The 16,191-nt window shown below is 35.1% G+C and overlaps 2 long non-coding RNA genes across 2 annotated transcripts in view; one reads left to right on the top strand and one right to left on the bottom strand.

The window, feature by feature from the left end:
- Positions 1 to 10,635, top strand: part of LOC138925535 (uncharacterized) — a 77,723-nt gene extending 67,088 nt beyond the window's left edge. The window contains exon 3 of the long non-coding RNA XR_011441769.1: positions 10,035 to 10,635. This is a non-coding gene — a long non-coding RNA (uncharacterized lncRNA). The remainder of the gene's footprint in view (positions 1 to 10,034) is intronic.
- The window catches only part of LOC138925534 (uncharacterized), a 73,039-nt gene that overhangs the window by 23,689 nt on the left and 33,159 nt on the right, over positions 1 to 16,191 (bottom strand). Inside the window, exon 2 of the long non-coding RNA XR_011441768.1 lies at positions 12,883 to 13,283. This is a non-coding gene — a long non-coding RNA (uncharacterized lncRNA). The remainder of the gene's footprint in view (positions 1 to 12,882; positions 13,284 to 16,191) is intronic.

The following is a 16,191-nucleotide window of genomic DNA, read 5'->3' as shown; positions in this document are numbered from 1 at the left end:
GAAACAAGAAGCATTCAAAGCTTATCGACGACGACCTTCCCAAATACACCAAACAATAAGCCTCCCCCCCAAAAAAATGTATATAAGAAAATAAGAATAAATAAAAAGAAACACCCAGGAGTGCGTTTCAAGGCGGGGCGGGACTCTTATTCCCGCTTAACCCATTTAAACGGGGGTCATTCGTCAAATTGGCCATAAAAACGCTTAAGCCAAACAAAGAACAAGTAAATGAAGAGCACCAAACAAACAAACAAAAGAAAAATAAATAAAAACCAAAACCAAAAAAAAGGAAGACAAAAAAAGGAATATAAAGTATTGCTTAACAAAGTTTTCTTGACTTTTCTGACGGTTTTTTTTCTTCTACTTTGATGATAGAATGGGTTTTGTATGGGAAAAGATTAGAATTATACAAGGCTTAATGGTAAAATATTTAAAGTTAACAAAATATAGATTAAGTATAAGCTATTTTTAAGACTTTTATTAAAATTATTGAACAACTTTTTGGTTTTTAGAATATTTGCTTTTATGACTTTTCTACCAAAGTTGAAAAAAATAATTCAAGTTTAATATATATGTATTACCTTATCTTACTTTTTATGTTTAAATAAATTTAGAAATTAGAATACCAATTAATAGATAATAATATTTATAATAATAATAATATTTTACTTATTCAGGATATGGATAAGACTATATACCATATATTGGTATATATTTTTTGAAGCTACAAAAAGGCTACAAGCATAAATAACATTATTTTATAAAAGAAAGAAGTAGGGCTAAGTATTCAGTATTCTAAAAACCTCTAAAAAATTAAATCTAATAGTAAGCACATTTGTCTGCAAAACTTACAACAAAAATCCAATAATTCATGAAATCAAAATCCATAAATATGAACCACTTACCACTCATATTTATTTTCAATTCTAAACTACAAACATACATACTTTTCTCAACAAAACCACAAAGATATGCCTGGTTGGGAAATTCGAATCGTGTCAAGTATTGGGAAAATATTTAGAGATAAGCAAAAATGCACTACGCACTAACAACTGCAACGGCTGCAACTGCTGTTTCTGTTTCTGTTTCTGCTGATTTTGCTGTAATGGATTAAAAATGGTTAAGCCAAGTGGCAAATTACTAAGTAAAGATGCCCCTAATGGATGTGTCCTGGCCAAAAAGGAGTTGGCCAAGGCAACACGACTGCAGGAGGACACCGACACACGCACTCATACGATGCGGTCTGCCATTAGGAAGAGTCCTGCAGATGGATTATCAGATATATGTATATATATAACATATATATGGCTCTGGATCTGGACCTGAATCTGGTGTCTAAAGACAGAAACAAGCTTGCATTTAGCCCCTCACGGCCACAAAATGCGGTGCAGGTTGTTATGTTTTTTTTTCCAGATACCCCTTAAGGGTTAAAGGGGTATATGAGGGTTAATGGATTTTGGTTTTTGAATCATGAGGAATTTTAGAAATATTTTAAGAGAAGATATTACTTTTTTTAGAATTAGGAATAATTTAGAACCTCTGCTTATTATTTAAAAATTTCGGAATATATAAGGAAATATATTACGATTTTTTACATAGTTTTTTTTACAAATTATTAGCGTTTATTTTACAAATAATTCCCCCTTAAAAAAATGTCTATAAATTCTAAAATACTAAGTACACTTTCCTTCGAAAACCATCCTTAAAAAATATGTTACCATTCTATTTTTTTTTTGCGCGACAAACACACACAGAATGTGTTGGATTTCATGTCTGGGAAGAGAAAGGGAGTGCGGGGGGGCAAGGGAGTTGGAGGGTTAAAGGACGAAGGGATGTCTGGAATGTCTGCTTGTTCCTGCCACAAAAAAACACTCAAAGGCTGAAAAGCTTTTCGCTCACAAGTGGCAACCGGAAGTGTTGTGCGGCTCAAGAGCCTACTCAGCACGCACACACTCGCACACACACACACACACACAAACATAAACACACACACCACACATGCACATACATATAAGAAGAAGTAGCAGAAGGATCTGATCCTGGACATGGCAGACATGTTGAAAGGTGGAAATTGAGGCGATTTAGTTTCTTTTTTTTTTTTACCAAATAGGCTTTATTGCAAGTTTAATGCACTTTATCCAACCGTCTAATTTGCAAAATTTGAAACAAAACGGAGGATTTGGTAAAGTCGAAAGGTTTTTTTAGGAAGAAAATAAAAATACTTCAAATACTTCATTAAAAAAATAAGAAAGAAAAAGCCAAAGATTAAGATAGAGCAGGAAGTAGACTTGAGATCAGATATGAAAAGATTAGAAAAGGTTAAAGAAATTAGAAAGAAAAAGTTTTAAAAATTAAAAAACTATAAACTTTGGAAACTAAATAAAATATATTATGAAAAATAAAATTTTTAAAAAGCTTTTTTTTATTTTTTTTTAAAGCAAAATTAAGCCAGACATATATTTTAAGGAGACTTCCCCAAAAAAATATTCATCATAATAGTTTAGTGATTCCAAATGTCTCTTATAAATTCTTAAAAAAAAATAGGAGACAGTTTCTTACGCATTTTAGTTAATTATTTTTATTAAAAAAAATAATTTAAATAGCCATATTAATTCTCTTACCCCCTGGCCTCCTACAAGACCTATACAAACCCACCATTTCCCACCCACCATATGCTAATTTAATTTATTAGACCAAAATGTCCTACTTCGATCCTAAATCCTTGAAACCTTGGATTTCTCTTAATTAAGGCAGGGAATACCGTCTAAACAAAAAGTTGCAACTCCCCATCGTCCTGCTAGGGGACGCTCCCTCAAAAACAAAAACAAAAACAAAAACAAAAACGAAAATTTATATGTATGTATAAAATATATAATAAAAAAAAATAAAAGGGAAATATTTATGAAAATTACTTTGACAAAGTCGTCGCACAAATAAATAAAAGGCCAGTGAAAGGAGAAAGGCGTTCGACCAACAGGCGTCGACAGGACGAAGCAAAAAGGAAAATAGAGAAAGTGGAGAGTGCCCAGTGGCAGGGCAGGACTGGCAGGACCAGGCAGGACCAAGCAGCGGCAAACTAATCACAATAATCACGCTGAAATAAAATTAATAAAAATGCGTGGCCCGTTGGCACGGCAAGGAGCATTTAAGAACATAAATAAAAATTAGCAAAACCAACAAACCAGGCGAACGAAAGGCAAACAACAAGGACTCGGCTATTGGACTGTTGGTCCTGTGTGTGTGTGTGTGTGTGTGTGTGTGTGTGGTTGGGTAATAAAAGCCACAAATATAAAGAAATTACAGGAATATAAAAAAAAAAAAATAGGAAAAAGGAAAGAAAGCTATTCGCTAGCTTGGCAAAACCGGAAAAGTTAAAGCAGCTAGCGAATAAACGAAAAACTAATAAAAGCCTTTCGGCCAACACAACACAGCTCTAGGCCAACTTCTAGACCATATCCTTGGACTTCAGGCCAGGCCAGCAAGCAACTTTTCCCCCCCAAGCCCACCACCAATGATTGAAAGTCAGCATAAAACTTGCCATCATAAAACTAATTAGCTTTTAGTGTAAAAAAATTTAAAAAGAAAATTTATTCACAAAAACAAAAAACGTATACCTTCTTAATTTAATAATTCGAACGGCTGGTGTCCTTTTTGGTTTCCGGCATTGATTACATTGAACTTTTGACATAAATTGCATCTAATTTATGCACGCAACATTTTCGATTTTCGACCAAATTATGTTTGTTAGCCCGCCGGGCTGGAATAACAATAATAACAACAACAAATTGCTAGAATAACAATTGCCGAAATTTAAATAATAAGTCATACATATGCACTCTCGAATGTACATACATATGTATGTACTATATTGTGTATGTAGTTCATAATACATAGATCAGCAAATAAATAAATATACACATATACCATATAGACGGAGGACCCAAAACAATTGGCATAAATTTCAAAAGTACACAAGGAAAATTAGGAGAGCTTATAGTTTTTTTTTTATTATTTTGAGAGATTTTTAGATAAATTTTCAGATAGATTTTATTAAAAAACCTTAAGGACCTTCGCTCTTTCATTGGGCTACTATTATTATTATTCCAAAGATATTGGAATTTATTTTATACATTATTAACTGTCTTTTGTTTATAAATAACATTAAAAAAAGGCTTTAAAAATTATGATTTATACAGGATTTTAATGATAAATATTAGGTTAATATTTAAGTAATAGCTTAGTTAATACTTTGAGGAGGTACAATTATTATTCCCGAAATATTAGAAATTATTTTGGTAAAGTTTCTAATGAATTATTTTAGGGCCACAATTAAGAACAGTATTTGTTTATTTTAAGGTAATCTTAAAGAAATCTAAATTAATTATTATAATCATTTTCTCAAGAAAAAATATTTCAAAGCTTAATTAAATCTTTTAAAGTACTACTATTATTCCAAAATATTCGATACTAAGCTACATTTATGAAAGAATTTATCGCATTTATGATTCTAAGCCTTGAAATTCTAAAACTAAAATGCTTAAATTTGTTATCAAGTTTGGTATATTTTTCTAGTTTTTAATTTATTATTTTTAAATTCTAAAACCCATATCTATAAAGTTTTCCATTTAATACCTTACATAATTTCCTTTAAATCTCCAAACTCTACCATTTTTTTCGGCAAGTGCAGTGAGGAAAAGCAGAAGCAACCAAATTTTCGCATTAATTAATTGTAGAAGGCCTTCGCTGGCTGATTAGTGGGGGAAATACTACAAGTACAAATACAAATATATGTACATATATATATATAGAGTGTAGAACATGTATGGGAATGGGCATGAACAGGTACTGAACTCCAGAAGAAGTGTATGGGGGGGATCGGAGGGAGAATGGAAAACGTGTTTTTGCCGATGCCAATTTCCCAACCAATTAGAAGACGAAATGCATGCTGAAATTTAATTAACATTTTCAAATGTTCCGCATGTCCGGCTGTAAAAACTTTCACCGACCTGATATGTCTATGTCTCGTACCCTGAACACCTTACCATACTACCTATACTACCTATACTACTAGTAGTAGTTTCAGTTAAGGCCTCTATCCTACCCTACCCCGGCCCTGAGTAATTTGTCCGAAACTGTCGTTTCGAGCCTTAACCCTTTGCTCGTTCGCCTGATTACTTTGACTCCTCTTTTGTTCTCCTGTAACAAAATTTCAATGGGAAATAGTTTTTATGACACATCAACTACTACTTCTACCAACCAGCTACCAGGTTACCCTCCTACATACATACAGGCATATATATACCATATACATTTATATAAGTACCTATATGTAGTTAGTCCTGTACGTGCTTAGAACGCCCTGAAGCCGACTTTGTGTGTGTGTGTTTTTTTTTGGCCAGAACTGCTCTGTCAGAGTAAAAAGTTCAAATGCAAAAATGAAAATTAAATACAAAATGGTAAGTACTTTCATCACCAGAGTGGAGAGAAGGTTAGTTGGTCTAGGGATCTAGCGTAGGTATATGTATGTACCTCTGGCCAAATGGCCAAAATTTTCCAAATTCACCCAAAAACATTTCAACAGCTTAAAGTTCAAGTGCTGGCAAAAAAATATCTATATAATTACATTCGAAATTGTGTGTTTCTAGTTTTCTGGCTAAACTATTTCTATCTAATGGCATTTATTTGAGTTTTAAATACGTGGATGTTTATTAACTTTGAACAAGTGGAGTCGAGTTAATAAGTAGCTTGTAGGATATTTAAAATATTTAAATCCACCTCCAAAAGAACCAAAATTTGTCCACGTCTATTGGTCATTTCCGATTTCCTGATCTCTCGCCTTGGCTAGCACACAATTTTGCCCAAAAAGCTAATTGCCTTTTTGGTTTTGTGACCTTACTACCACCACCACCACCCACCACAACCACCCACAATGCCACTCCCAAAGTGTGTCTCGACCAAAAGTCTCTGGACAAAAACAAATCTGCCGACCAGGCCGACCAGGGCCAACACTGACCTGACAATTGGTCGGATGGGCCGAAATGGGCGCGCGGTCCGGTCCGCCTCTTTATGATTGTCCAGTGGGCTGCGTAAATCTCATCCAAACAAAAGAGAAAGCCATATGCTTGTAGTATATCCATGTGTTATTTGTTTCGCCCAGGACGAAGATAAAATTAAATTTACACAAAATGGAGAAAAATGTGTTACTTGCTTTTCAAAGTTTTCTTTGTTTTTGGAGTGTCGCGACTTTCCCGGTGCCTAGTATATATGTTATAAAATATATACATATATATGTATATTTTTTTTTTGTTTTGGTTAGCAACCTATTTGTCCCAAAGGTCTCACAATTTTTTGATAAGGTGGCGGAATTTTTGGCCACTTTTTGGAGGCAATTTTCTACCTGAACTTAAATGTCTCCTAGGGCTTAGGCGCTTATGGTAAATTTATTTAAGTGAAAAATAAGGTATATTTCTTAAGAGGGCTTATAATTTATAACTTATAAAATATATGCTACAATATAGGATACGATTATTCACAGAAAAATCTTAAAGAAGTAATGTTTTTAAATATATTTAGTGTTTTTACAATATTTATTTTAATCTTAAAAGCTCTTCAATTACGCTCTTTAATAAATAAATACTATTTTGATTATTTTATTTGGTATTTTCTTTTAAATAAACACCAATTTCTAGAATAATGTAAAGTTATCGAATATTGAATTATAGAATATAGTATTATAAATGCTATTTTAAAAAGATTACTATTTTAAATAAGTTTCTTATTTTTTAAACAAAATCTTTCCTTACAAAAAAAAAATGACAACCTCCCCTCTCAGAATTTTTTTTGTTACTCAGGGACCTGGCAAAAGTGAAAGCATTTTTAATTTAATTTTTTTTGTCAACGTCCCAAGATTCATTGTCCTGGTACCCTATTATTATTTGTTTCTTGTTTTTTTGTGTCTTTGGTCTTTGGGCATCCTGGCGCCTTGAGTCGACTTTTTAATTGCATTAACACGCTAATGTAAGTCGCATAATGCCGACAGCTGACCCCCAAAAAACCCACCACTCCACACCTCCTAATACAAAGGCAAGCCAGCCAGCCAACCCCAACCTTAGTATGAAATTATAAAAACCATCTTTCATCAGAATGTTGCTTATTACATATTTATGTTTATATTTTGTTTTCCACCCACCATTTTGTGTTGTCTCGGACGTTCTCTCGAAGAAAAACGTTGAATAAATTTTAATTGTCTTTGGGTGTCGCAAGCATTTTTCTTTTTTTGTGGCGCCTCCAGGCGGGGCATTAAAAAATATTGCTTTGGAACATATGGACAACGTTGTTTCAGTTTTTTCTTTTTGGACAAGAAATAGTAAAAGGAAAGTAAAATTAGCAGGACGCTAAAGGGACAACGAAAATGTCTTACCTGTTGGCCGTAAAATAAATTCCATTATACGAGCTTTTTGTTGTCGTTGTTGTTGTTGTTGCCATTCCAGGAATATTCCTTGAAACAGGAATACTGGGTATTGGGAGGGAGAGTGTGAGGTTGAGAGTTTGGTAATAATAATAAAAGCCCCAAATGACAACCAGAACAAGAACAAGAGGTGGCAGGGCATTTCATTCTTATTTTTTTTTTATTATTTGGCATCTTTGAAATTGGATGATGTTAGAAACCCAAGAAGAACAACAAAAAACCAATGTAAAATAAACATTAATATTCGGTAATGAGGAGAGAATGGAAAGAGAGCTTAGGGAAGGGAATCTTTTAAAGTGTTTTTAAATAAATATTTATTATAATGATAGAGGAAATCCTTTTTTAGTAGTTTATTTTACATGAAAAGTTCTAAAATAAAGAGCTTATAAATATTAAAAAATTGCAAACTTCATATTTTATTAAAATTATACATAGAGTTGGTAGTTCTTATAAGTCTATAATTTATATTTGATTAAAAGTATACAGAAGCCATAATTTTTAAAGAAAAGTCAAAATCCCCTTTTTATACCCTTGCAGAGGGTATTATAATTTTGTCCAAAAGTGTGCAACGCAGTGAAGGAGACATCTCCGACCCTATAAAGTATATATATTCTTGATCAGGATCACCTCCTGAGTTGATATGAGCATGTCCGTCTGTCCGTCTGTCCGTCTGTCCGTCTGTCCGTCTGTCTGTCTGTCTGTCCGTTTCTACGCGAACTAGTCTCTCAGTTTTAAAGCTATCGACTTGAAACTTTGCACACACCCTTCTTTCCTTTGCACGCAGTATATAAGTCGGAACGACCGGGATCGGTCGACTATATCCTATAGCTGCCATATAACTGATTGATCGGAAATGGTATAACTTTGGTGTTTTTAAAGTTAGAAAGTTCTAATTTAACATGAGAGCTATTTTTGGCAAAACAATACGACGTGCCAAATTTCATAAGGATCGGCCGACTATATCCTATAGCTGTCATATAACTGAACGATCGGAAATGACCCAACTTTCGTGTTTTTGAAGATAGAATGCTGGAATTCCATACAGATTCTATTTTTGGTCAGTTGATCCAACCTACCAAATTTCATAAGGATCGGCCGACTATATCTTATAGCTGCCATATAACTGAACGATCAGAAATGGTATTTGGTGTTTAGTAAAAATAACAACTTTGTTTTTTTTGACGATAGAAGCTTGGGACTTTTTTTTAGATTTTGTAATTTAATTAATTGGTTTTATTATAATGTAATCATAAGGATCGGCCAACTAAATCCGATGTTTGCGATATATATCCGGTTTTAACTGCAAGGGTATATCAACTTCGGCTCCGCCCGAAGTTAGCTTTCCTTTCTTGTTTTTTAAATGCTTCTACAACTTAACTCATATTTTGGAAATTTTTTATCAAAATAATGACCATAATTTATATTTAATTTAAAGAATATCTTATTTCTTTAACAAATTTCCGAATAATTATTTTTCTGACTGCGAAAACATTTTATTTTAATCAATTTTCACTCACCACACATACCCCTTTCATTTTTTTAAATACTTTAAAAACATTTTGCGCATTTATGCGACAAATGTGATGAAAGTCCAGGACCTCTATAGCCCCCCCCCCCCCCCCCCCCCCCCCCCCCCCCCATTGACCCCAGTCATTTATTTAAAGCTGCTCGGGGGATCCATGGTCCCCAAAAAGGGGGATTCCCCGTGCCCCGAGGCTCGAGCGCCGAGCACCGAGACCTCCGCCCCTCCCTCTTCGGACACGGTCCTCTCTTTTTGGACCAGCTCACTCATAAATCATTTTCGTGCCGCGCGCTGCCGCAGAATGACACACGACTGCCCTCCTGTGCCTCCTGCCCACCTTTTTTTTTTTTCGTCCAGCAGGTGGCATATGATCCGACTCTCCGACCGGTGCCTCAACCCCCCCCATCATTGTGAGCCCCGCCAGTAACTTTGTTTGTTCTCATTGTTGGGTTTGTTTGCAGTTCTCGGGGTCACAAATTGTTTTCGAGCTTGCCGGGGTTTCAACAAATTGGAAAGTGTTCCACAAGTAGCCGCCTGGCTCACAGCACGTGCCAACCTTTGACCCCGGCCAGCAACCCACCCACCCAGCCGCCTGTCCGCGGCCATTTAATAATAATAATAAGTTTCTTTTTTTTTTGCCTTTTCTGTTAAGAACAAAACTTTCTTGGGGACGCGTTTTATTTAAATAAAAAATTCAAATTAAATAAGATTAATTTTAGTAGATCGACGACCCAAGGGAAGGGAAGGCCGGTCAGGGCCAAAAGGCAGAAAGAGGCTTTTACATAATTCCACTCAACGCCACTTGAAGATGACTAATGACAGATTGTTCAGTTAACAGGGGACCTGCACTCGAAAAAATACTATATATATAGAAGAGTGCTTGAAAATATTAATAGAAATTGCATAGAAATTGTAGTTAAAAGGATCATTTTAATTATAAGAAATTTTAATAGGTTTTATAATTTATATAAGATTTAAACATTTCTTTTCTTATACCATTATATAGTTATATTTTATTATATCTTTACTTTATTTTTATTCTAGTGCATAACGATTCTTTGATGTGGCGTAGCGAGCATTTGGAACCGGGGGATATGGACACAGCCCACAGATATGTCACATTTGTCTGGCCAACAAATACTTCATCAAAGTTTCGCAGGCAAACACTTGAAGTTTGGATACCATAGAGGAGGCTTTTCATCTATGTAGCTCCTGCGGTGATTTTTCTAAGCTGTCAACTGCAACTGGTCCTGGCAATGGACATGGCCAAGTCATCATCATCATCAGTATCAGACGTAGCAGCACCAGCACCAGCATCAGCAGACCATCCGACCAGCAGAGATACTAATTGTCATCCATAAACCTCAGGTACAGGTACAGGATGCTCTCAAAAATGTCACAACAAAGTGTCAGTCTTTAAAAGCCTTTAATTTATTATGTTTTAATGCCTTATATTGCAATTTAAACATTTTTCTCAAACAATTCTTGGATCTTATCCGATCTGTAATTGAACCACGAACGCTTGTGAGAAGCTATTCCACAGCAGTTAGTTATTCCATTCCGTAGTTATTGGTTATTTAAAGTTATTGAAGAAAAGAGTTATTTGAAGAAAACAAAAATTAATTTAATATTCATTAGCTATTAATTATTATTAATTAATTATTATTTAGTTAATTAATATATATATGTGACTAGGTTTTAAGCTACAGCATACGGGCTGTGACATAAAGTCCATAATAAAAATTGTGAAGGTCCCGGGGGTTTCTTTTTTATTTATTTTATTGTGAGAAAATACGGTCACACTTTTTTGTTATATGGACCTGGCCACACTAATATTCATCTCGCGAAAATGCAGCCGCATTAAAATATGGTCACACTAATTTTCTCCCCACGGAAACGAAACGTCACCAAAATACGGTCATACTTTTTAATTATCAGAACCTGGTCACACTAATATTCGTCTCGCGAAAATGCAACCACACTAACCACACACACTTGCAACCAAGGTCCCGGGCGCTTTTTTTTTATTTTAAAATGTGGTTGATTGTGGGAAAATAAGGTCACACTAATTTTCACCCCGCAAAAAAGCGCAAAATACGGTCATACCTTTTTGTTACGCAGGCCTGGTCACACTAATTTTCGACCCACGAAAATTCAACCACACTAAAATACGGTCACACTAAAGTACGGTCACACTAAAATATGGTCACACTAATTTTCGCCCCACGAAAATGCAACCTCACCAAAATACGGTCATACTTTTTTGTTACGGGAGTCTGGTCACACTAAATTCCTACCCACGAAAATACGGCCACACTAAAATACGGTCACACTAAATTTTTATACCAGTTACCTCGAAAATACGGTCATACTTTTTTGTTCTGAGAGCCTGGTCACACTAATTTTCGACCCACGAAAATACGGGCACACTAATTAGTGTGACCAGGTCTGCATAACAAAAAAGTATGACCGTATTTTGGTGAGGTTGCATTTTCGTGGGGCGAAAATTAGTGTGACCATATTTTAGTGTGACCGTACTTTAGTGTGACCGTATTTTAGTGTGGTTGAATTTTCGTGGGTCGAAAATTAGTGTGACCAGGCTCTCAGAACAAAAAAGTGTGACCGTATTTTCTTGCATTTTCATATGCGCGACATTAGTGTGACCGTATTTTAGTGTGGTTGCATTTTCGCGAGACGAATATTAGTGTGACCAGGTTCTGACAACAAAAAAGTGTGACTAAAATAAAAAAAAAAGCGCCCGGAACCTTTACAATGTATGAAGTACAGTTAAGTTTTGAAAATTCTGTATTATTATTTAAGAGTTGCACAATAAAGATCTATTATTTGTTTGTAAAAAAGATTGTCAAAAATTACTATTTTTCCCAAATTTGCACACATGGAGGATTGCTGATGAAATAGATTTGTCGTAACATATGCAATAGACATAGAAGTTCAGTGATTGATTGCCAATTGCTAGGACCTCAAAATCCAGAGGACCTCAACGAAAAATAAAGCAAAAAAAAAAAAAGAGTAGAGTGCGAAATGCGAAAAATATAGCCAGAAATCAAATTGTCAACGCATCCAAATGAAAACTGTGCAACCAAAATGCAAAGCAATTAGCACCAAGCTAGAAAGAGTGAGGAATGAAAAAGGAAAAATTTTCTTTTCGTTTTTCCCTTGAAATTTGGTACAAAATTGTTCATCACCTTGGTCCCTGTAGTGGCGCCACCTGGCGACGGCAGATTTGGACCCCAACTTTGTGTTCGCTAATGAACAACAAACTTAAGGGCTTTTCGAAGGGGGGAGGCAGGGCAGTAAAGGGACCAACGGGACGTAACGAGAGTGAAATGGCAACAAAATATCGTCAATAAGGCAAAAGAAATTACAGAAATTAAATGAAATGCAATTAACCAGCTAAATGAGCAAAGCCTGCGAGCTGCAAGTACGAAAATACAGGCAAATAGAAGTGTCAAAAGGACGAGGATTACATTTTCAACAAAACCTAAAATCACGAATTAAGAAATACAACAATTAGGCAGCTACACTAAAAGCAAATAAACCAAAATAAGAGTAATAAAAATTAAAATAAAAATCCTTAAGACAATAAAAATGATTTTTCTTTTCAATAAAACTTTCCATTGATGTCAAATGTGAGAAGCTAAACGAAAATATTTTATTAACATTTTCGTATTTATTTAGAAGAAAGTTTTATTGACAGAAATGATGCTTTGGCAAAAATTAAATATTATAACTATAAAAGTGCACAATACAAAAAATAATAAAATTTCAAAAACAAAGTTTTAAAAATCATAAAAATCATTTTAAAAAAACCTTCCAAATTTTTTTAATCTTGTTAATTTTTCCCCAAAAATATAATCAAAAAATAACTCACTTTTTTTTTGTCAGTGCTGTGAGGACAGTAAAAGCAGGCAGGCAAGCAGGATGACAGGATGGCTCCTTCAATTGGATGGCATTGCCGGTGGCGCATCCTTGCGCTGCTTCCTTGATTCCTTGGCCATGCAAATGAGTTGGATTTATGCATCCCCATTGGTAGGAAGGCAGGCAGGCAGGCAGGTAGATGGTAGTACGCGCCTCTGCCATCTGGCACGCCCCCCTTTTAGCCAGGAGCCCCGAAGGTAGATGGTCCGAACCGAGACAGCAGCTCCTTGGCACTCCTTTGGGGCATATTCGATGCACATCGATTGATTTCGCATCAACGCAAAATGCGAAACGGATTATTAAACTTGCCACTGGCCAGGCCAGGTGTGTGTTCAGCATTTCCCAGAGCAGCTTCTGGAAAACCAAAAAAAAAAATGAAAAATATAAAAAAAAAAAAAAAGGAAAAGCGATTCAGAGGATGGGGAGGGGAAAAACTGGAAGACAATTTTGCAGCTGCTGCAATTTTCGATAAATTCTTTGCTCAAAAGATGCACTGAACAGAAACGGGGATAAAACGACGTCGCTGAAGGTGTGTGGCAGTTGGGGGGAGAGGGGGAGTGTAGGAAAATGGCAATGGTATGGAATGGGTATGATGCAACAGCGGCAGAAGCAGCGCCCCCATCCACCACCACCACCAGCAGCAGCAGCAGCAGATATTTCATTCATTTCCATAATTTTAATAAAATTGAAGAAAAATATTCAAGGCAGTGCCACAGAAGCTGTGACACGAAAGGGGACAGCGACAGCGGACGATTCCGGGGCGAAATGAAAAGCGGAAAATGTGAAAACGCAAAATATGCGGCTATGTAATGGCGGGCAGGACAACTCAGGAGCACAGTGAAGCCAAAACTAATTAAAATATTTTTAGTTTAGTTTAAAATTATCTATAAGATATTTGTAATAACTATTTTCATATTTTTAGAATGGCACAAAAAAATATTCTTATTCAAAAAGGTATCTTTCACTATCTCTCTCTAAAAGTTTCTTTTTAGTATCTTTTAGTGTTATTTTACTTACTAATACTATTTTTAACCTCTAGTAATATTTAGTATTAGCTCTAAAAAAATTGTTCCTAAAGTATATAAACCATAATACCATTTAATAATAATTGAATAAAATGATATACAAAATTCTAACTATATAATTCCCCTAAAAAATTGTTTAAAAAATAAAACTAGCTTCACTATGCAATTTCAAGGCTTTCATTTCGATTCGGTTTCGGTTTATCTCAACTCTTTATTTTTTTGTTGATAAAATAATATTTTTTCTTTATTTTTTACCTGTCCCCGTTTAGTTGTTTTCTTCTACTATTTTTTTTTTTTTTTGTGATGCTGTACATGTGCTGCTATTTGCTGCCGGTTTAACCCACTGCCCCCTTGACCCGTAACCCGTAACCCTTAACCCTTAACTCTCTATGCCACATTCGTATTCGTACGTATTTATATTGGCCCGCGTGTGTGTTTTTTTTTTGGGAAAAAAGAATGGGTAGAAGGAGTGATGTGGAGAATGTCAAGCAAATGACATAATTCAGTTGCTGGCAAAGTTTTTGACTGATGCCATGCCATGGCATGTGCACCATTCCCCCCATCTCCCCCTTATGGCTAACCTGAGGAGGAGCCTGTGGCAATCGCCTTTTGGCTTCTTGGCCAAAGTTCAACGTTGAATTCAGATGCTCGCTGATTGCCGACCATCTTGCAGAGGCAACCGCACCAACCACCTACCACCTACCACCTACTACCTTTATCTGGTATATTCTTCAATTTTCTATGCACTTAAATAAAAAATTCTATTCTAAATTTTATGGTTTAATATTTTAAATATTTAGTTTCTTAAGTAGGTAAACCTTATGAGAAGCGAGTAGAACGGCGCTGTTATTTTAAATAATTTTTATTATTTATTTGATTTATGTTCATAACATAAACTCCTCCTAACCTAGACCTTAAGACCCCTAATTATTTCCCTGTGCAAGATCAAGGGAACAAGTAGAAGGAACAGTAGTAGTATCAGTAGGTCGAGCATTCAAAAGATATGTCACCAGGTGGAAGTTGGCATTTAATCCAACCAAAAGTCCTAACATCAACAGCCAAAAATTTGTAGCAACCAAAAAAAAAAAAAAAAGACAAAGAAATAAAAAGAAAAAATTGTTATAAAGTCAAGGTGTAGGTGTTTTTGGGTATAAATTTTATACCAAACATGTGCCGCGCTTCTCAAAACAATGAAAATGACTTTCACTTGAAGTTACGACCAAAAATTAGACGGAATCCAAAAGGCAAATGAAAATGTTTAAAACTTTTTTTGGTTTTTTTTTTTTTGTTAGAGACACAAGCTATTTGCCCCTTTTTGGGGGAAAAGCCACTTGAAAAGCATCTCTGGCTCATAACTCATGATGTTGGACCTTGGGCCCCAACTTCCTTGTTTTTAAGGACCCTTTTAATTAAGCCCACCCACACTCGGTCTTCGGGTGAAATTAATTTAGCCAAATCATGGGGAATCAACAGGAGCCTGTCCAAAGTGAAAAAAAAGGAGAAAAAAAAAATAAAAATAAATATATATGTAAAAGGGACATGTGCGTGACGAAAGGAACCAGAACAAAATAATAGAATGGCCAGGAAAATGTTTCTATTCCTCCTTAAAAATAAAGTAAGGAAAGCTGGCATGGGATAGAGGAGAGACGAAGCTTAAATACCCTTGATTGGGATATAGAACTTATAGGTTTTAGTTACCAGATTCGAATATCTGCACTAGAGAACCAAATAAATAAAATTTAATATCAATATTTTCAGTTCTTTTAGGTAGATATTTCATATATTAAATTGCAATTGCAATATTTTATCTTTCGGTTCTTAACTAGACCTTATGAGAAGCGAGTAGAAGAGCTATTTTTATTTTATTTAATAAAATAGGAGGGTATCCTCCCCTCACATAAAAGCCCAATACCCCTTCCTGATAGAGTATAAACAAAAAAAAAATAGACAACGCACATGCAAACAAGGGTTAAACAGCCTCCCCTTCATGTGTGTTTGTGTTTCGAGGGCGTAGGCCGCCTCCCTTTTTTTTTATATTTATGGCTACTACGTGTTGTAGTGGGCGTGTTATGGGCTGATATACCACCTCTTCAAATAAAAAAATAAAAAAAAAAATTCCAGAAAATGAGGGAAAAAACGGGAGTAAAGTAAAGCCTTTTGCTACCACACACACACCTTCTATTTCGTTTTTAGGGCCAAAGCGACAACATAAAACAGTCGTAAAATTTATTAAGTGA

The sequence above is a fragment of the Drosophila bipectinata genome, chromosome XR, assembly GCF_030179905.1.
Source record: "Drosophila bipectinata strain 14024-0381.07 chromosome XR, DbipHiC1v2, whole genome shotgun sequence".
Taxonomy (NCBI): Eukaryota; Metazoa; Arthropoda; class Insecta; order Diptera; family Drosophilidae; genus Drosophila; species Drosophila bipectinata.
The sequence above is the reverse complement of the archived record's forward strand: the minus strand, read 5'-3'. Positions and strand labels throughout refer to the sequence as shown.